The sequence below is a fragment of the Corvus kubaryi genome, unplaced genomic scaffold (genome assembly GCF_017639235.1).
Source record: "Corvus kubaryi isolate FWS band 111438036 unplaced genomic scaffold, C.kubaryi_AGA036_p1.0 138, whole genome shotgun sequence".
Classification (NCBI taxonomy): Eukaryota; Metazoa; Chordata; class Aves; order Passeriformes; family Corvidae; genus Corvus; species Corvus kubaryi.
The window spans coordinates 12,644,455-12,664,187 of NW_024580672.1; positions in this window are offsets into that span (position 1 = coordinate 12,644,455).

Genomic DNA, 19,733 nt, shown 5'->3' on the forward strand with positions numbered 1-19,733 from the left:
AACCTGATACAGCACCAGTGCTTTTGGAAAGGCTGTTTCTGGGTTTAACTCACACAGCTGAGTTCCCTTTAGCCTGGCCCATGAAAGCCAGTTGTCACAAGCTCCAGTTTTGCTTTTCAAGTATCTCTCTGCTCCTTGTTGGTTTTCCTTAGCATGGGCCTTTCAGCAGAGATGAGGCAAACACTAGACATGCGGCTGCTGTGCTGGCACTGCCAAAAAATGCACCAGTAGGAGATGAACAGATGCAGCCCAGCAAGCCTGTGTGCATTGCCTGCACAAGGCTCTCCACGCTCCGAGCAGTGCCAAGTGCCTCAGCAATGGGTAATGGGCACCATGCCCTCCAAACAGACGAACACAAGCATTGACAAACCGGACACCAAATCCAGGTGTTAAACACAGGCCTGTTGTGGGGCACCCATCCCAGCCAGACAAGTCAAAACATATGGCCAGACCTGTAGATCTTTGTTTTACACATCTCAATTACATACCATGTTTACTGACCCTGCTGGAAAGGCTATTTCTTTTAGGTTGTTTCCTGTGTGCACAACCGAGGTTTTAAAAGAGCTGTCAAACATGTGATAGGGGAACTATCACATAACTGCCTTATGGAAAGAAGCAGCTAATTTCTCTGCCTTTGGTAGATTATGCTTGTACAGGCGGAGACTGGACTACAGTTAATCAGATTAAATTCAAAACAGATACATACAAGTTATCCCAGAGAGAAACTGCAAAGCAGTCTCAGTGAAGTGCAGGGAGGAGGAGCCAGCTGTGCAAATCAGGCTCTGAGGATTTTTGCTGGCCACAGGGTGAATGGGAAAGTGTAGGACATTGCTGTGAGAAAGGTAGACCACTTTCCAAAATAGGTTTGTGGCCACCGCCAATTTGAAGGTCAGGGAAGATGGCCTTTCTGTACCTAATAACCTTTACTAGACCTTTTTTCCCTGTTGCTGATTTTACAAGACCTAAGATGTAATTATTTCAAAGCCCTAATGAGGCCTTTTGGTAAGGCCTTCTGTATAATTTTATACATCCTACATAAAAAGACATTTAGACAAAATGGAGAAAGTCCAAAGGAAAGCAGTATGGGTAATAAGAGGTTGAGGAAACATGACCTAGAGAGAAAGGCAATTGAAATGAGGCCCATTTAAACTGAGAAAGCAAGAGAGGCCTATAATGATAGTTCTCTACACTGTCAAACGATCTTAATGGCACCAGCAGAGCTTTGCTGTTTTTTGAAGGTGATAGGACATGAGATAATCAACTCAATTTGTTAGGAGGACACAACAATTTAGGATTGAAAAATGAGTAATTTTACATGCAGACTTGGAGGGGGATTTTAAGACATTAAATTATAAGTTACACCAAGTGAAAACATGATGTGATCTAAGGATTGTGATTAACAAGCACTGTCCAGCTCTGCTATTACCCCACAGGACAGCAAAGTTATTTTTACATCACTGCCATGACAAAAGTCACGCTGTCTGTGTAGGAAATCAGGACAACCTTTTACAGGAAATTTCAGAAGTACCTATTTCTGGTATTTTCACTTTTCCCCCACTTTTTACAAAATCATTCTTGTAGAGTTGTAGCAACTCCCCATGTTAAGAGGGAATATTAGAATGAGATGTTTTCAAAGATGAGAAAAGGAGGCGGCTTTTGTTCTGGCATTTTAGGCCTGATCTTGCCTGTGGGTTGCTTTCTTGCTTGCTCCAGGGGTTAACAAAGCCACTTTTACAGAAAAGTATGCTTCACAATTAGCTGGGTGATGAATTTCCTCATGAATACAATCTGCTGTCAGGTGGGATCTTCATGTCTATCTAGTTCCAGAACAGGCCATTCCACTGAGAATTTTTTGCTCAATGCTTCTGTTTTAGTGTTGGGGGTTTTTTTGATTTTTTTTTTGTTTGTTTTTTGTTTTTTTAATTATTTCTTCAATGTTTTTGGCCTTGAACAGCTGCAACTTCTTTTGCTAGATATGAGAACCTTTAATTAGAGAAAGAGATTGGGGGCAGGCATTCCTGTGCCAATACTGGGTCCATATTCAAAGTGAGAGATCTTGAAAAGCAACCAACAGACACAGAAACAAGTAGAGAGAAACATGCAGACACACACACATCCCCCTCCACACATCCCCCCAAGCAGAGGAAATAGTCTCCTCAGTACGTTAGCCACAATGCATCCTGGTTCAGATAAATGAAAAATTTAATATTAAAAATGTGTTCCTCATTTGAATTAAAAAAAAATAAAATAAAAGAGCCTCAGATCTAATAAGCGTCCACACATTTATAATATTCTCATTTGGAAGTTACAAGGCAAGCAAGCTGGATATGTGCTAAATATGAGAACAAATAACCATGAATGAAATGTTAAGAATTCCAAGCCAAAAACATTTTCTCAAAAGCATAAATAGAACATCATTTCAATTGGTTAGATGCCAAATTAAATTAAAAAAGAGACTAAAAAAAAAAATCAGAGCAGAAAATGTTATTAGGAATTAAGCTAAGAGAAAGTACATGTGAATATTTTCTTACTTTCATGATTAACACAGGCCTGTTTTGGGAGGGAGAAGGGGCAAGTCTGAAGGGCAGCTGATAGGTTTGCAAATAAAAATAAGATGCTGTGGTCAACACCTAATGAAGGGAAAGAAAGAATGCAAAATGTTTCTTTTTCAGGTCATGTTTGTAAGAGAACTGAGCTCTCTACCCAAGTGGTATTGTGGAGGACTTAAGTGGTGGAGCAAGGGATTAGATGCAGAGAGAAAACCTCCATTTGCTTTTCTGAAGCAGTGTGAGTATATGCCCTAAACCCCATCTTGCTGGGTGACACTGGAGGGGCAGTTCTGGACACGTCTGGAGAACACTCTTCAAGCAGTTGGGACCTTTCCCCACCCCAGAACTGAGGTGACAGATGTTGGAGCAGAGGGACGCTGACTCTTTGCAGAGATGCTCTGGGGAAGCAGCAGTGGGTGACTGCTGGCCATCAAGGAGACTGACCTACTCCTGGACAGAGCTGGCTCTTCATGGAGCAGATGGTGCCATCAGGTTTCACAACCCATCCTTCTCCCTGGTGGTTAAGGAGTGTAGATCACATGGAAAGGAATGTTCCTGTGCTGGCTGGGAGCACCCTCACCTTTTCTTTCACAGTAGGAGCCTCCTTGACCTGCCTTCCCTTATACTTCCAGGACTAGAGCAATTACTTTCAGAAATGGGTGAAGCCATGAGAAGCAGGGAACAGTGTGAGAAGGGGAGAGGATGGCAGAGAGTGGGTTATCTGTTTCTAACACAGAAGAAAGAGACCAAAGACAGATTTTTGCAGATACAGAGCTCCTCCAGAAAAGAGTTAAGGGGCCTAAGTGCTCTTTAAATCTTTGTCTCATCAATATGTAGCAAAGGAGCAGAGGCCAACTCTGCTGTCTCATGTCAAGGAGAAGAAAAATCTTCCCTGATACTTTCTGAAGTCCACTTGCCTATTTTTACTTTGATACCTCATCATTTAAGGAATTAATTTTGCAGCCTGCTCTCCTACTGTCCATTGAGGAAACTCCTGAGAAAATCACATCAGAGGCTCCTCTTTTCCTGTCCTGCAGCATGAATTGTTAACACAAGATCTGTACAGACACGTATAAGGCTCTTACTGAGTAAGAATATCCACACATGGTGCTATCCAGAAACAAGGGGCTGGTCCTGAGTAACTTATTCCAGCACAACTTGGTTTTAAGACAAGCTTTTCAGGACAAAAAACCTGTCATCAAGGAGACTTAAACACAGATGACTGAGAACTTTTCCCCAACCATTTTCTTGATTAAACAGGCATTTCCATTTTAAATTGGAGGAAATCCACAATATTAAGTATTTGATTTTCTGACATTAAACTTGACATTTTTTCATCAAAACTGTTTTGATTTCTGCTGGTTATAGATCCTTCTTTTAGCAGAATCAAGGGAGCTGCACCATGGGTGTGCTGCCTTCACCTCTGTGACAGCTTGCTATCACCTGGGAGGATCCACACACCAGGCAGTGTGAACCAGAATCCATGGCCAGTTCAGCTGACAGCAAGGCTGTGGCCAAACTGAAAGTGCAGACCTGTAAACAAAGACAGAAAGGTTTGGAGTTTATCCTCTGTGCCCTAGCAGGGAGACTTGGTTACTATGGAACTACCTCACTTTTACCATGGGGCTGGAAGTAGTTCAGCTTAAGAGCATCATGTGGCTTGTCCGTGCAGCTTAGATAAACTGGGAGGAAGGCAAGGTATAGCCAGTGGAGTAGCTACATGGCTCACAGATGCTCACAGAACTGCAGTAATAACGTCTTAGGAATCTCTGTTTAAGAAGTCCAAGATTTCTGAGGAAGAGCGAGCAAAAATAAACCTCCAAGTCTTATTTTAGACATATGACAAAACATTCTACAGGCCTTCCCATGCCATTTTGAATTAGCGAGATGCTCTCAGACAAGGTGCAATGGGAAATAAACCTTAATGAAAGCAAACAGTACCTTGTGTTTCACAGCCTGTCACTTGGCTTGTGTACCACCCCAGAGAAAGGCACTGAGAAATTTCTCACAGAAACAAATTTAGTCTCCATGCAACTTAATACTGACAGAAATACACCCACTACTACAACTTCTCTCCTTTACAGACATATTACCTTTTCCATTTTCCTTTCAGGATTAATAAGACAAAGCCAAAACTGCTTTTTGCTCCACACACCTTCAGTCTACCTGTTGTTGTAGCTCTACATATATGGAAGTGAACATTAAATTAGGAGAGGAGAAAGTAACGAAGTAAGAGATGTTTGGTTTTGATGAACAGCAGAAGCAGAGCCAAGAGAAGACCTTTCTGAGGAGATGCCCTTGGTCACACGTGTCAAAGGGGTTTGGGCAAGGATCCATTTGCTGAACCTTGTTCCAATTTAATTGGGAGCTACTTCAGCCACGGGCAAGTGCTGGCCTTTTCCAGAGCTGCCACATGCCCAGCCATCAGCTGTCAGCTCAGACTTCCACAGCACTGACATTGTCTGAGTAGGTGATAGCTGCTTTATAATGCTCTGCAGCTTCCTGCTTAAGGCACTTATTTAGTTTCCTTGACCTTAGACCTGATCTTAAATTTTCTGACAAGTTTATAGAGACTGCACCTGTCGAAGCTCTGAATCTCAGAGTAACTCAATGATTTTCATAAAATCTCACCTCCCAGAGTCATGTGAATTATATGTGATTTACTCTTTTATAAAGTAATAACTTAATAATTATCATGCTTTTGGGAAAAAGCTGAAAAAAAAATAAAGTGGTCATTGCATCTTAAAGACACAAAAGCAGAAGACCCAAGAAATACACCATAATAATTTCAAATAAAGAAATGACATATACTGTAAAAAACTCCCCAAATGTCTAAAGGTTGTGGAGCACCTGGCTTGCAGGTGCTAAAGTTCTTATGCTATATTTATGAATTGGGTGCTTTGTAGCCATAGATAGATTGTCCCTCAGAGAGACTGGCTGAGCTGCTTCCCCAGAGTTGTGTGCTCAGCAGAGGCCCCTGCAGCATTTGAGCAATTTAGCACTTTCCAGGAAACCAGACAAACTAACACAGCCTGTTTATTTCCTCTTTCTTTCAGTACTCCCCCGCTGGTGCCTCTGTAAAGGAAAATATTGATGGATCTGAAATATGTACGACATAGGCTCAGAGTCTATGGCAGTCACCCCCTAGCAAGCTGTTTCTGAGTCTGTTTCCTTGGGTGAGACTGAAAATTATTCTCTTTCTCTTACTGCTTTAATTTTTCCTGTGCATCTGAGTTTGCCCCCTGTTAAGGCGCTGAACAACTGCCACCACCTATGCCATGGAGGAAGAAATAGGAAAGATCACTCTAGCTTAAGATGTTTGCAGAAGAGTTCAAGAGTCAGTAAAGAAACCATTTCCCTACTTTAAAAAAAAAAAAAAAATTAGGATCCGCTTATCAAATTTTCAAAAATTCACTGAAATTTCTGATGATCTATTCAACTTCTATAGGCTCTGAGCCTTCCACCGGATGACTACTCCCAACAGAAGTCTTAAAATCTCGCTAGGGAGAGTTTAAAGCAAGAAAAACAAGGAGCCAGGAGATTGCTCATGGAGCCCAAACTGAGTGTATTGTATCCAGCCCTTTTGTGCCAATGTTTTCTGGTAGCAAACAGAGAATATTCCCTTTGGAGGACTTGCCTGGCACTGCGCATCATCCAGCAGAGGCCACAGCACAGTCATGCTGGAAAATGGATTGTGGCAGCTCTAGTAGTGCAAGATTCAATGAAACAATGATGAAACTCGCTTTTTTTCAACATAGGCAGAGGGATGATTTATTTTAGTTATGACTGAAGGGAGGCAAGAGTTGAAATTTCTCAGTGTTAACCTGCATTCTCTGCTGAGGCTTCATTAGGTCAGGAAGAAAGGACACAGCAATGTATATATTGTATATAGAGAGCAATCTTCTTTTTCCTTTCAAAAATTAACCCCTGTTCACTTTTATGCAAAATTCACAGCAACCAAAAATATTTCAGAAACAGCCTATTCCTGTAATTTCATTTTCTTTCAGAAAGTACCTTCCTTTGTGAAAATATCTGGTAAAAATAATGGCTTCACCTTTAAGGTGTGTTAGATCACAGCTGGAAGCCAAAGATCAGACACATCCACCTGAAAAACCCTTTGAAACCCAAGCAGAGATACTTTAACATCCAGAAGTGATAGTGATTCATGTGGTTGCATTTTCTTTTCCTATTGTATCCCCATGTATTCACCTGTTAGGCTCCCCTGTTCCATCTTGACTCTAAGACCCCAGTTAATCAAGACCCTGAATTTACTTCCTGGCAAACCTCCCAAGGCACAGGGCCCTGTGGCTCTGCAAGACACAGCCAATTATTGCTTTTATTTGCAATATTTTCTGCGTTATTAGCAGCAAATTCACACATTTATACTCAGAGACCAATGATTTTCTACAAATGAAGGCATGTCTAGCAAAAAATTTGATCAGGGGTTTTGTTTACACCTGTTTTGATAAAGCAATGTGCAGAATAATCCTCTGCCAAAAACCCCAAAAACCTCACTACAAAGTAGCACTGAGGCTTGAGTCTGTGATTTTGCCCTGCCCCGTTTGACCGGTGAGTCAGTTCCCGTGCTTTCCTTTTGTCCTCTGAGTTTCCTGTTCCAGACAGGATGATTTTCACAAACCACCATTCTCTTGAGGAGAACAAACCACACCTTGTTGTGAGGAACAGTCTAAAAGACAGTTCTGGGAACAGACTGAATGAGGAGGAGGAAGGGAAAGATGAAGAATAAAAATCCACATTAGTACAGAATTAGGAATAGGGGAGAGAGAAAGAGAGCAAAAGATCAGAAAGTGTACAAATGTCAGAAGTGGCAAAAGGGCATTAATGAAACTTCAGGATGATTGCAGGGGTGATATATTTGAGGTAGGAACAAAGAGCTATAAAGGAAAACCTTGTCTTCTCATCCTGTCCTTTGCCTTCTGTTGCAAGAAATAAAACTGACGTGAAGGAATGTCATCTTTTGGCTTCTCCTGGCCTGTCCCCTAAGGCTATGCCCCCACATAAAGGGTCTCCAGCTATTCATCTAATTTTCTGCCCAAGTTCTAGTCTCCTAAGACAGATCAATCTTATGTAGGGCTTTTGGCAGGCATTTGAGAAGAGATATTGTGTGAAAAATTTGAATTACCACCCTGAGTGATAGGACTGATGGTAGACAGCAGAAAACCCACTCCCTTCACCTCTCTGTCCTGTCCTCTGGAGACTCAGTGGCAATGAGGAGCTACTGCTCTGCTCGACACAGGAAGCATAAATATTTCCAGAAGGGAAAGGAAAAATCTGCAGACAAATGTAATCCTTGTTACTCTGAGGATATATATAAGCAAATGAAGGGGAAAACAGGAACATTGCAAGAATATTGCACTCAGCAGGACATACCACCAGAAGGGGGTAAGGATGAAATTGTGTTGCAAAGAGACTTAAAAAAAAAAAAAATCTGAAACCATAAGAAAGTTGGGTTATGCACAACTCTAGCCCATATTTCAGCAGTAGAGTATATTCCACTGTCTTGTTTTCCCTTTGGGTGTTTATTTGCATTTAAACCAGCCCAACATCTGGTGGCGGACAGCATTGCATGTTTCAATTCCTCCGCTTGGATAGCATCACTTTAGAATAAAGGAGTGCCTGAATGCACTGCATTGGGAGTTCAATGATTTGTGTAGTTGGGTTTTACACATTCATTTGGAGAGACAAGTAGAATTTGAACCAGGTGATGAGGGAAGAACTGCATGTATGGGGAACTCAACATGTACTACATATTCTGTATATAAGAAGGATGAAAAACATGGTGTGTTGCAGGCTAGATAAGAAAGCTTTTTAAAATCATGTCTCTGTGACAACAGAATAGCTTCAAGGAGCACTGCTGGTAAATCACAAGGAACCACACAAACAGGGAAAAATGGGTAATGTTTGTTAATACCATGGCAACTCTCTGGACACACAGAATTCTATTTGTTACAATACAGTTTCTAGCTCACTATTTTCTATAAACGCGAACAATTTGTTCAGCTTCTCTGCCTGTCTTTTGTGTTGGATTTCTAACAAAATGCCCTTAGTCCTGGCAAGTCAAGCAAGATGCATGGTGACATGCCAGCTTCCCTGAAGCATCTTGGGGACTACCAATCGCACATCTATTCACCTGCACATAATCCACTTAGGTTTCTCTGCTGCAGACTGTGGCATTCTGTTAGTTCTCACGTGTTTTCTGCATAGTCTCTGATACCCAGCACAGAACTAAAGTATGTCCCATCTTCCCTCATGATCTTGAGTTATTTGGGAGGCTGAGTCAACATAAAAGATTTTATCTTAAGTAGAAACAACCTGGAAGATAATTAGAAACAACCGGGAGGATAATTAGAAAGGAATCAGCTCTCTTAAGTGGAGAGACAGAGTTATTGTGGCAAAGATACAAGGGCCAAGTACATGGCATAGAGAACTCTATACAGAATAACCTACACAGGAAGCAATGCATGGGAGTCCCTGAAGAGGGGACAGCTGGCAAGCACAGAGTCAAGGATTTAGGTCAACAATTGCATATAATAAAAAAACCCAAACCATCCAAAGATTTTGATTTTTCTTGCAAACCTACTTACATGCTAAATTGGAACATTTGCTTTCCTCAAACCTCAGGAAAAGTACTTGTTCTTCCATTATAAGCAATTTAATCCTTGTTAAAAAATAACATATATCCTTTGATAGGCTTTTGCACAGATGTTTGTACGTATTTGCTTTTTTGAACCACCCTTTGGAATGTCTCATGTCCTCCTTGTGATCTATGTAGCCCAGGACTTTTTAAAGGAAATGCAAAAAGAGGAGATAGGAGCAGGCAGCTGTACAGAGCTCTCTAAGCTCATTCTGGGGCTGAAACACATCTAGTTCAACTTCAGGGATATCCTGAATATATGGACAAGCAATGGTCCCCTCCTTCTCTCAGAAAAACAAGAGAAAAATAAAAAGGTGGGAGAGGAGACTTGGTGGAGTGTTCTAGTTCAGGAACTTGACACCTGGCCAGGTAGGAGTTTCATCAGTTAGAGCAGAGCAGAGCAAAACAGAAAGCTGTGTAGAGACATCTGAGAGTTCTGTAACTCTCCCTTTCCCTAAAAAATGCCGCAATTCCACAGGGCATGGAGCTGAAGCACAGAACTACTCTGACAAACTCAAGGAACAAGTTTCAAATGATTTTCAGACACGTTGAGGCCTTTTCTGTGCTCAGGACTTTATGGATGACTCAAAACCAAAAATCACTGAGAACACATTTTTCACTTGAGTGTTTCTGATGAGCAGCAGTAGACTTGCTTTCACTGTCTAAATATGACACCTCTTTAAACACATCCCTCCAAAAAAGATAGGGTAACTTGTTGCTTATTCCTTATTATTGCAGAAGCAAGTGTCCCTAGAGCTTTTCAGTGCCAAATCTTTTACTTCCCATGAAAAAAACCAAACATAATCAAAACCAAAACAACATCAAAGAAATAGTTCATTTGAAATAAGCCCTAACAATGACTACATGATCTCCTAGTTTGATAGTTACCTTTCTTTCCTTGTGGAAAGGGTATTTATGGGCTTTAGGGCAGTTGCTTTTATTTTACTCCCGTCTCTTTGATTTCAGAGAGATTTTGCATGTAATGCATTTCACCAGACAGGGGCTGTATCTCAAGCAGTTAGGGTAAAAAAAGATGAGCAAGTGATGTTAATTCCTTGGTAGATGCAACAGATAAATGGAAAAGCCTTGAGTGTCCACACTGATAATGGGTCTGTCATGTCAGGGAATAAGGAAAAGTGCAATATTTCTGGAAGTGCTTTAAATTGCATTTTCATTCTGACCTACTTTTAAAGGCTTACTTGGTGATGACAAGGGTGAAACTAAGAGCGACTGATAAGAAACCTAGCTCAGGAAAATTAAGCCTAGCTTGTCCTGGTGGCTCTGGCTGAAAATAATGCGTGATTTACTATGATTCTTCATTCGTATTTATTTAGTCGTATCGCTGTAAGTCTTGCTACTCTGAGCATTGTCTGCAGGAGCCTGGCAAAGATTGCAAATAATGCTTTATCAAAAAAAACCCCTTTTATAGTAGAAGGAATTTTCCAACTTTAGCCATAGCAATCACTTAAAAATAGGACTATTGGTGGTGCAGGATTGTCTTTTGGGCCTGGTCTTGTAGCAGTTATGACTGTGATAACCTATTCCAGGATCTTCTCTGACACAAGTGTCCAGCTCTTCTCTCGCCTTCCCAACATTCAGATGTGCAAGCTTCCAATGAATTCCAGCTGCTGACCACAGCTCAGGTTTATTCCACAGGACTCCAGATACTTCCACAAGATCCTTTACCTCCTGCGCTGGAAACCAATTTCATCCCATATCCACTTTTCTCTTAAATATGAGAGAAAGAGATGCCCTTCTAGAATGTCTTGCAAGGCTTGGCCAATTTCTCACAATCCTTTGAGGTGCCTCCTGACTCCTGAAGAAATGAAACACCCAAGTTAGACACTAAAGAGAGGCAGGACAAATTTAGGTCTTAGGTTCCAACTCCTGTGAGCCACCTCTCAGGTGAGTTCCAGCTGCCGGTTTGTGCTGAAGGTCAATAGAAAGTGTTTGTGGGAACATGGCACCATTCCAATTTCCTTATTTTTTGCAAGGAAAAAATAAGGAAAACTAATGGGCATCCAGCAGTCACTCATGCTGGAAAACTGAATGAGAAACAAGCCCCTTGCGTGTGGGATAGCCCCAGACAAAACTCCAGGTTCAAGCCTGTATTTTCTTGAATACTGAAAAGATTTCATCAAAGCACAGGAAATACATCCTAGGGATAAAATACAAACAGGAACAAACAGGTGGATAGGATCCCTAAGATATTGCATACTATATCCCAGCAACCAGAAAAAGAAGCAATAAGTTGTTTCCATTTCCTTTTCTTCTCCCTGCATAGCCATTGAAACAGTTCCTGTTGGGTTCAGAAACTTCCTCTATGTCTTGAATATCGACAGGAATTAAGGTTCTCTAGAGTTTTTGATTGACTTTTAAATTCCAGTCCCAGGAAGTATCATTTTGTATATCACCTCCATTAAACAAACTGGGCTATAATTCAGTCAAGACTTTCCAGTTCTAAGTACTTAAATTGATGGTTTCAGACAGTTTACAGACCATAACATGGGGTTAGCAAGAAGCTCAACACCTGCATTTACATAATTACTTTTTAATTATGCTAGACTTTTTCAGGCAGAATATTCCAAATATGTGTATGACTTTAAATAGTCTTTTAAAGCTACCCCAGCTAAATGAGCTCTCAGGGATATACAGAGAAATAAAATTAAAAAAAAAAATATTCAATGGACTTTTGTATGGTTTGCTTTGATTTTAAACCTTCAGATAATGCTGTGAATAGGGATGTTATAAAAAGAAACAAAACTGTGGCCACAAAGTACTTGTGTACCAGAATAATGAAAGGTATAAATTTGAGCGGACTAACATCCACAACATTTACATGACTTGAATAGTAGATAGATAAGCACCATAAAATTAGAATAGTTCCTTAAACAACTGCATTATATGGAAACATTCCTACTGAGGTATAAACTGGCACTGTAAAAAGAGCAGCAGGTGCTAAAGCAAATCCCACACTCATTTATTCAAGATGAAAACTTGCCAAACCACATACATGTCAAATTTGTTGCTCCCAGTAATACTGGGAACTGTTCTATTAAGGGCTGACTTCCACAGACAGAAAAACCTGGAGAAGCCCTGTGTTGTTTTCCTGCAGACAGGCACAGCCAATTGGACCTGCAGTAAAATGAGTGTCTTCCAAGCGTTTGAAGCACTGACTGTGTTTTAAGCCCCATGTGGTACCAGGCACTCCTCCAGAACTAGGGAGTGTAAGTAAAGTGATTATGGGATTCTGTGACTGATGGCTCCATCTCATGTCTGAGATTCACGGCTCACATAGTCACGCTTCAGTGATGGGTACTGATGTGTCTGCAGAAAATGCAAAGGAATTTGCATTTTAATGTAGCTCAACCAACAGCAGAAAAGGGTTAAGGATAGTCATCTTAATTTGCAGCATGCAAAATAAGTGCCTAAAGACAATAGCCACAGCTTAATGTTATGTGTGCTGATTTAATATGGCATCTGAGCCTCTACTGTGGAAAAATCCTCAGTGGTCTGGTTAAACCACATACCCTCAGGCTCCCTAACTTTTAGGTATCTGTTCACACTGAGTTTCAGCTTTCTGCTGTTCCCTTTCACTGTTTCTTCTGTTGCCTTTGGCTATCATCTTGCTGCATGCTTGAAAAAGGCAGCATTGCCTCTAAGGATATTTCAGGCTTTTCTTCTTTGCAAGATTAGACAACCTCCACTCCACTCCTTAGCTAGAGGAAAATGGCTACCCTTTTAACCTTTCTATCCTTTTAAGGACTAATAGCCCCTTGTTCCTCAATTTCTTTCCTCTTATTTACAGTGGCCATCAGCGCAATGTTTTAAATGCTCTCTTTTCAGAATACAAAGGTTTTAACACCACTCATCTAGATTCTAAAATAGTGTTTCACCCTGCTGCCTTATGTGAAAGAACTTGGATTTTAGAGGACAGCTTCTCTCCCTTGCCAAAATCCTCCTGCAGCTTTCCCGAGGAAGGGTTGCCCTTCCAGAGTGCTTGCTCATTGGGTTCTGCAGCTTCCTTTCAGACAAATGAAATGGGCTGTGCCTTTCAGCCCTGCAGTCTAGCCATGAAAGAGGCACCAGAGACTTTTGGGGAGAAGCATAAGTAATATGGCTTTTGTCATAAGCAAGCCATGGTTATGGAAGTCACATTTCTGTTTTCTCAATGCAAGTAATAAATCATGACAGTACAGCTGTCTTCCATGTATATCATAATATTTAAAGTTATATAGATTATAGACACTGAGAATGTCCCTGAAGTTGCCCATGCCCTGTTCTTAGAGAGGGGAACATATCTACAGTGTTTTCATAGGGTAGGTTCTAAGACGTGGCAATATTTCTCTGACTTGCTTAGTCATACCATAAAAAAACCAAAAACAAAACTGGAGAAGAGCAGGAAACTGGTTATCAGATCACAACCAATAATGTGTGCTATCCAGTGTCCTTTGCTCCTTCCACATCTTGAAACCAACAAAAGTTGTTTGGAAAATGATATTAGCAGGGACAAGCATTGAGCGTAAGAGAAGCCAAAGAAAAGATTCCAAACCCATTCCCCATCCAGTGTTGAGATGACTAAGAAAAAGATTTTTAAAAGCAAAATGTTCTTCCCTCTAGGCTATTTTACACAAGCTAAAAACCCAGATCTTTGAAACCACACAGAAAAGCGTTAAGGCAAATAAATTGTTGCAGGACCAGAGAAAAGAAGCCTGGTTCCTACTGTTGCAAGTGGGAGAACCCTGGAAAGTGTCTCATTATGTTATCAATATTGATCCTGGAACCAGTTAGGATTTTCCCTTTGCTACTACTTCTGAGAGGCTTTTCCAGGGCTCTTTTCTGCTGGTTAGCAGTTTTCTCCCATTTATGAGCCTAAATTATTATCTTTATTTTGCCATTGCTTTGCTCCTGCCCGCTTTACTTCTGTTTCACAGCTTCTTCCACATAAAACCACCATCCTGGATCTTTGTCAACTGGCAATTTGAGACAGATTTTATTTCAGGCCTGGTCTAGGGCCCATTTAAGTCAACAGGAGCCTCTGTTGAGTTCAGTATGCTTTCCAAATGGGCCTTTATGGGCTATCCCTGTAGTCAGCTGGATATAAGAGGTCTATGTTGATAAACCACTGTGCCTGACAAAATTACACTGCGACTTACAGACTGCAGAATCCTTCATTTACCAGCTTTTGTTGGCCAGTTGAGGAAGGAAAGACAGGGAGGCAAAAATATCCAACATTTCAATAAGAAGTGGGATCTCACAGACAAAGAGAAAAGGCAGAAAGTGCAGTGGAACACTTCCTTACGAAGGTGTTATGGTGACATTACCTCTGGAATTATTTTACTGCCATTTGTCTTCATTTCACTGCTCTGCTCACTTGGGCACCGCACAAAACCAACATTCCTGGGAAGAAAGACACACAAATGCTCTTTTCATACACACACACACTTTTTTTATCACCTGGAAGAGGGAAACCCTCTAATTCTCCCAAGGTGACATTACCATCAATTATATTTAACTGTTTCAACACTGTAGGGCTATTTGACTGGTATCAAATACATCAGGGGTCCCTCATTCTATCTTTTTAAAGTTTTTCTCAAGTGTCACCACACAAAGCTCTGTTTTACAGTTATAAAGCAATAATTTGACTTGTAGCAATAAAACCACTACACCTTAAGAGCTCAAAACAATACGCTTTTAGAAGTAAAAAAGCTGTTGTCAATGGACTGATTGACCAACATCAGAAGGAGATAATGATTCAAGGAGAAAAAGTAGCCACATTATATGAAGCAACAGATACTAACTGCAAAACTAACTTGAGACACAAGCAACTTGAGACACAAACAAGCTGCAGGAAAAAGATTGGCTCAGTTTAGGATTTAATGTGACCTAAACCCAACACAACGAAAGGGAAAGTAGAAATGGCGTGGTCTGGAACGTCACAGTGGTAAGTTAAGCCCCAGCAACTCAAAGGATACAAATTCTGCACTAACTTAAAAACTCCTCAGCAGTTTTCCCAGAAGAGTTAGGATTGTTTGTTCCCTTCCTCTGTAACTCCACACTCAGCTAAGGACTTGATTTAACTATTTAAATGTTTGCAATCATTAACCTTTCAATAAAAACACAGCTTCAGCTTATTAAGCTCATTAGCCTGTAACAAATGAAGCTTTTGAACATGCCAAAGACCAAAATATAACTGGATTCAGAAAGCAATTAGATGCATTTGGAGAGGATGATAGGTCTCTTGAGGACTATTCAGCACAAAGATGCGGATACAGTCTCTGATTCAGGAGGTCCCTAGGCTGCAGGGTGGTTGGTTATATCGGGGGAGCACCACGCTTGTTTTTCTGGGTCTTACGCTGTTACTCTGCGGCCTCGGGGTCGGGTGGTCCTTTGATCTGAATCACTGCAGCTGTTCTTATGTACTATTAATGCATGGCCAAAAGCGACATGCAGTGCCAAACTAGCTGAAAGAAAGTAGGAGAAAGTTCTGGTTTGCACCTTACAAACTGAGCAGTACAGTGATACAAACACTAGAGCTGAAGCTCTCCACAAGTCTTGCTGTTGACCAAAGAATGAATGTTACTCAGCATGGAATATAAAAGCTTACTCAGCAGCAGCTGATACCAGATTAGTTAGCAACCATGCACAGCTGTCACAAAGCATTCCAAGTCTGATTTTTTCCGTGTTGTTTTTCTTTTTTTTTTTCCATGGAGGCAGGAACACCCTTCAAACAGATAGATTTGCATTACTACATATCATAAAGGACCAGTTCTCAGTGCCTTGCAAACCTAGGCTCTGTCAGGAAGGAATACTTGGCTGTATCACCTTGCATTTTACAATTTCAGACCATGTGTTGCTTTCTTGAAGGATCACTCTTCTTACCAAAGCTCTTTAGGACATTCTCAGGACACCTCTCCTCCCTTTCCTCCAGCATCTGTCTCAGGACCAAAGCTTCACATGCACAGATTTCAACACTGCCACATGATTTTCAGGAACCTGCTTCAAATATCAGCATTATACTTACAGTGAAGTTTTCAGTTGTCAGATGGCACAGTTGCCTGGCAGACTGGAAACAACACCAAAAGGATAGGGAACTACTCAAGCTACTTCTGTGATTAGTGAGAGGTAAATAGCATAAATCCACTTCCAGCATAGTTTTTATTCCAGTTTTCATGTTTGCCATGCACTCTACAAATTTCATATCTTCAGTCTTGTGTGCTCTTAATGCCCCAGAGTAACGTTATTGCTCAAGTAAATGCTAAATCTCAAGGAACCACTCAAAACCACTGAGCTGACTGTGCATCTGTTTTATCCCAAAGAAAGTTAAGGAAGAGGGAAAAAAAGGAAACCAAACATTTTGTTCTGGATCATTCAACCTGAGCTCTGTTTTCTGAACTGCAGCTGTGTGTCTGAGAAAAATGTTGTTCTACTTAGTGGCTGGGATTATCTGTACTGTCCATGATGCCACATGGATTTAAGACTCAGAAGAAGAATTAGTGTAAGAGACCTCTCTGCTATCAGGCCAAACATGGTTGGGAGTATGTTCATTTTGGCAGGGTTTTGCCCAAGACACTTACATGAAGGAAAAAGTTGTGTCTTTCAATCTCCTCTGTGTGGCAGGTATCAAAGCCACACGTGCCAGCTGTGGCCAGAACAAAAAGTAGGCTCATGTTTGTATTCTGTTTCAAGATCATTATCTTGTGGAAAGTGTCTGGAAAGCTCGATTTAGTTTTCTGAGGCTTCAGATTTTATGTATCACTGCATGAATCTCTGACTATGTCCCCACCCGACTCTCATCACACAGATGGTCTCAAGCATAGTGATGTTCTTTTTACAACAGAGTACTCATGTCTGGACTGTGACACACTACCGCACAGGTGAGGCTCAAGAATGATACCAGGGGCCTTAAAGTTCAGGTGTCTTGTGGGTTTTTCCCCCCTCATTTCCTGAGATTTCATCTGAGGAGACAATGGTTTTGTTGATTTTAAAAGGGCAGATTTCACAAGCAGATTAACATGCTCCATATGTCTGGTCAGTTTGTTGAAGAGCCAAAAATGTGCATCTGTTAAATATAATGAGCAAGGAATGATAGATGATGTCTCACACTCTCAAGCTTGTAATTAAACAGGAGGGAGAGGCTGCAGGATAAAGAGTGGGGAAGGCATCCTTCAGTCACACATCCTTGACGCAGAGATGCCAGTTACTCAAAAGAGGTTTTAACATCTCTGACAAGAGAACAGCGAGGGAATGGAAAAGTAAGCAAAACAAAGCCCTGGAAGGGCATTTTAACATTGTGTTAGTCAAATGAGTGGATAAATGATGACTGTATATTGGATGGCAGTGGGAGGGTTATAAACATTACAGAGACAATTGCCGCTAAATGAGGTGTATCCCAGGCAGCTGTCCTGATGCATTAGGAGGCTGTTTTCAAAAGAAAAGATTATCCCATCAACATTAAAACAAAACAAAATAAAAAGGATCTTTTCCACACAGCTCACATGCCATGAATAACTCAGCAGCGTGTGAGTCAAGCCCTTCCAGAGACAGGCTGTGTTCTGTCTGCCTCCTTTTTGGCATTATTTTAGCATGGATGTGCTCTCTCTGTAAACCTTAATTATCAAAGCAACCATATGAGCAAGCTAGCCTACCTCGTTTATTTGGAATTTGGCCTTTTATGCCTCTTTGATCTATATGCGACAAATCTGAGAGCCTCCATGCTGGCCCAACCACCATTGGAGGGACTTGGTTGATGGCTGTCTAACCGTATTGCTCTGATCCCCAAAATTATTGGTTTCTTTCAAGGTCCCTTTTCTTTTTTCTTTTTTTCTTTTTTTTTTTTTCTTTTTCCATGCCATATAAATATCTGAGGCTTTTGTATTTCTTTAGTAGAAATTTCCAGTATGCTGATGTAAACGCAGTGATGTCTTATGAAGAACTACTCACATTACAACTAGCAGTACTTATTTTGTTACTATTAACAATATATTCAGCTATTTCAGAGCACTTTTCTCCAGTATGCTTCAGATTACATTATTTCACAGGCAAGGAAACAGAGGCAGAGATAAACACAACATCTTGTCCTAGGAAGCAGTGCCATGAATGAAATACTGTTGAAGATTTCTTAATTGTAGTGCAGTGACCTGTCCAGAAACACTTTCTGCCTTTCTTTGGCATGTGGGGAAATTATAGCCTAAAACAACTGTGGTTGCTACTTCAGTGAAATATTCTTCTGAAACCAAGCTCATAACCAATACTCCTTCATGTCCTCATTGTGCTAGAAGCCTCAGCAATGCTGACTTCAGGGAATTGAAAGACTGGGTCTTCCCCATTGCATTAACTGATGGATGCTGGCAGAAGGTTTTCAAGCCACATTTCTTTTCCAGTAGTCAGTAGATCAATAGTGATCCATGGTTCTCCCTCAAGCGTTCCACAGAATGATTGCAAATCCCTTTTAACCACCAGAAAAAATGTTTAGACATAGCAACACAAAATCAAAATAGAGGAAGAGGCAAAGTCTACAACTACGTTTTACTTGACTGGAATTGAAATCTATTCTGGCACAAGATGGTGCACGGTGTTTTTCCTAAAACACTTCACTTGCTACAGAGTGAAAGTTCGTTCTCTCAGAGATTTGTAAACTGGTTATCCTCCTAGGAGTGCTGAGAGGGAGGATGCAGAGATTCTGCCACTAGGCAGCCCATCACCTTGGAAAGGAATGAGAACTACCCGCTGTTTACTGCTCTGACAAGAGAGAGCTGTGTCAGAGAGAATGTTGATATATCCCTCTGAAATGCCAAGATGGTCTGGAGCAAAAGAGCATCTCAGTAGGATGGACTGCATAAACATAAACAGTTTGCATAAACACACCACTGCTTTCTATGAACATTAGTGCTGCTGTTTGTGCTACAATAGCATCCAGATTTGCTCCAGGGCATCCAGGTCTGCTGTGCATACTACAGCTACCTCACAGAATAAGAATCTCTGTACCCAGGGCACTGGAGCCAGGTGGGCAAAGGGAAACATAACAGCTGAAGCGCAGAGAAAAGCTGGCCTATGTTTTGGGGAGACACTGACATTTAGGATAAAGCTCAATTCAGAATAAAAATCTTGTAAACCAACTTATAAAATGTTGCATTTTCTGTCAAAAAAGGTGTCCAGCTGTAGAAAAAGCTGTCCCAGCTGCATCTGGAAAGTAAAGTAATGTAGCCTTCTCCAAAGCTGGTCAGCAGCAGCTGCAGCAGCAGAGATGAGCTTCCTGAAGGAGATGGTCTCCACCAAGCTGGTTTGCTTCCCCCTTCAGCAGTGTCCTGTGCAGCCCTGCAGCAAACATCCCGCAGGGCACGGCAGGCTCCCAGCAGCCTCATGCTCACCTCCACCTCTGCACTCTTTGGGTGTCCAGACAGTGTTAGTGCTGTAGTGCCACGAGGACTGGGCCCAGCAGAAGCGACTGGAAAGACTCTGTGTCCCTTCTAAAATGGTGCTAGAGTGTTGACCTCCACTCTTGACTTTCCTTTTGGAGACAGCTGATG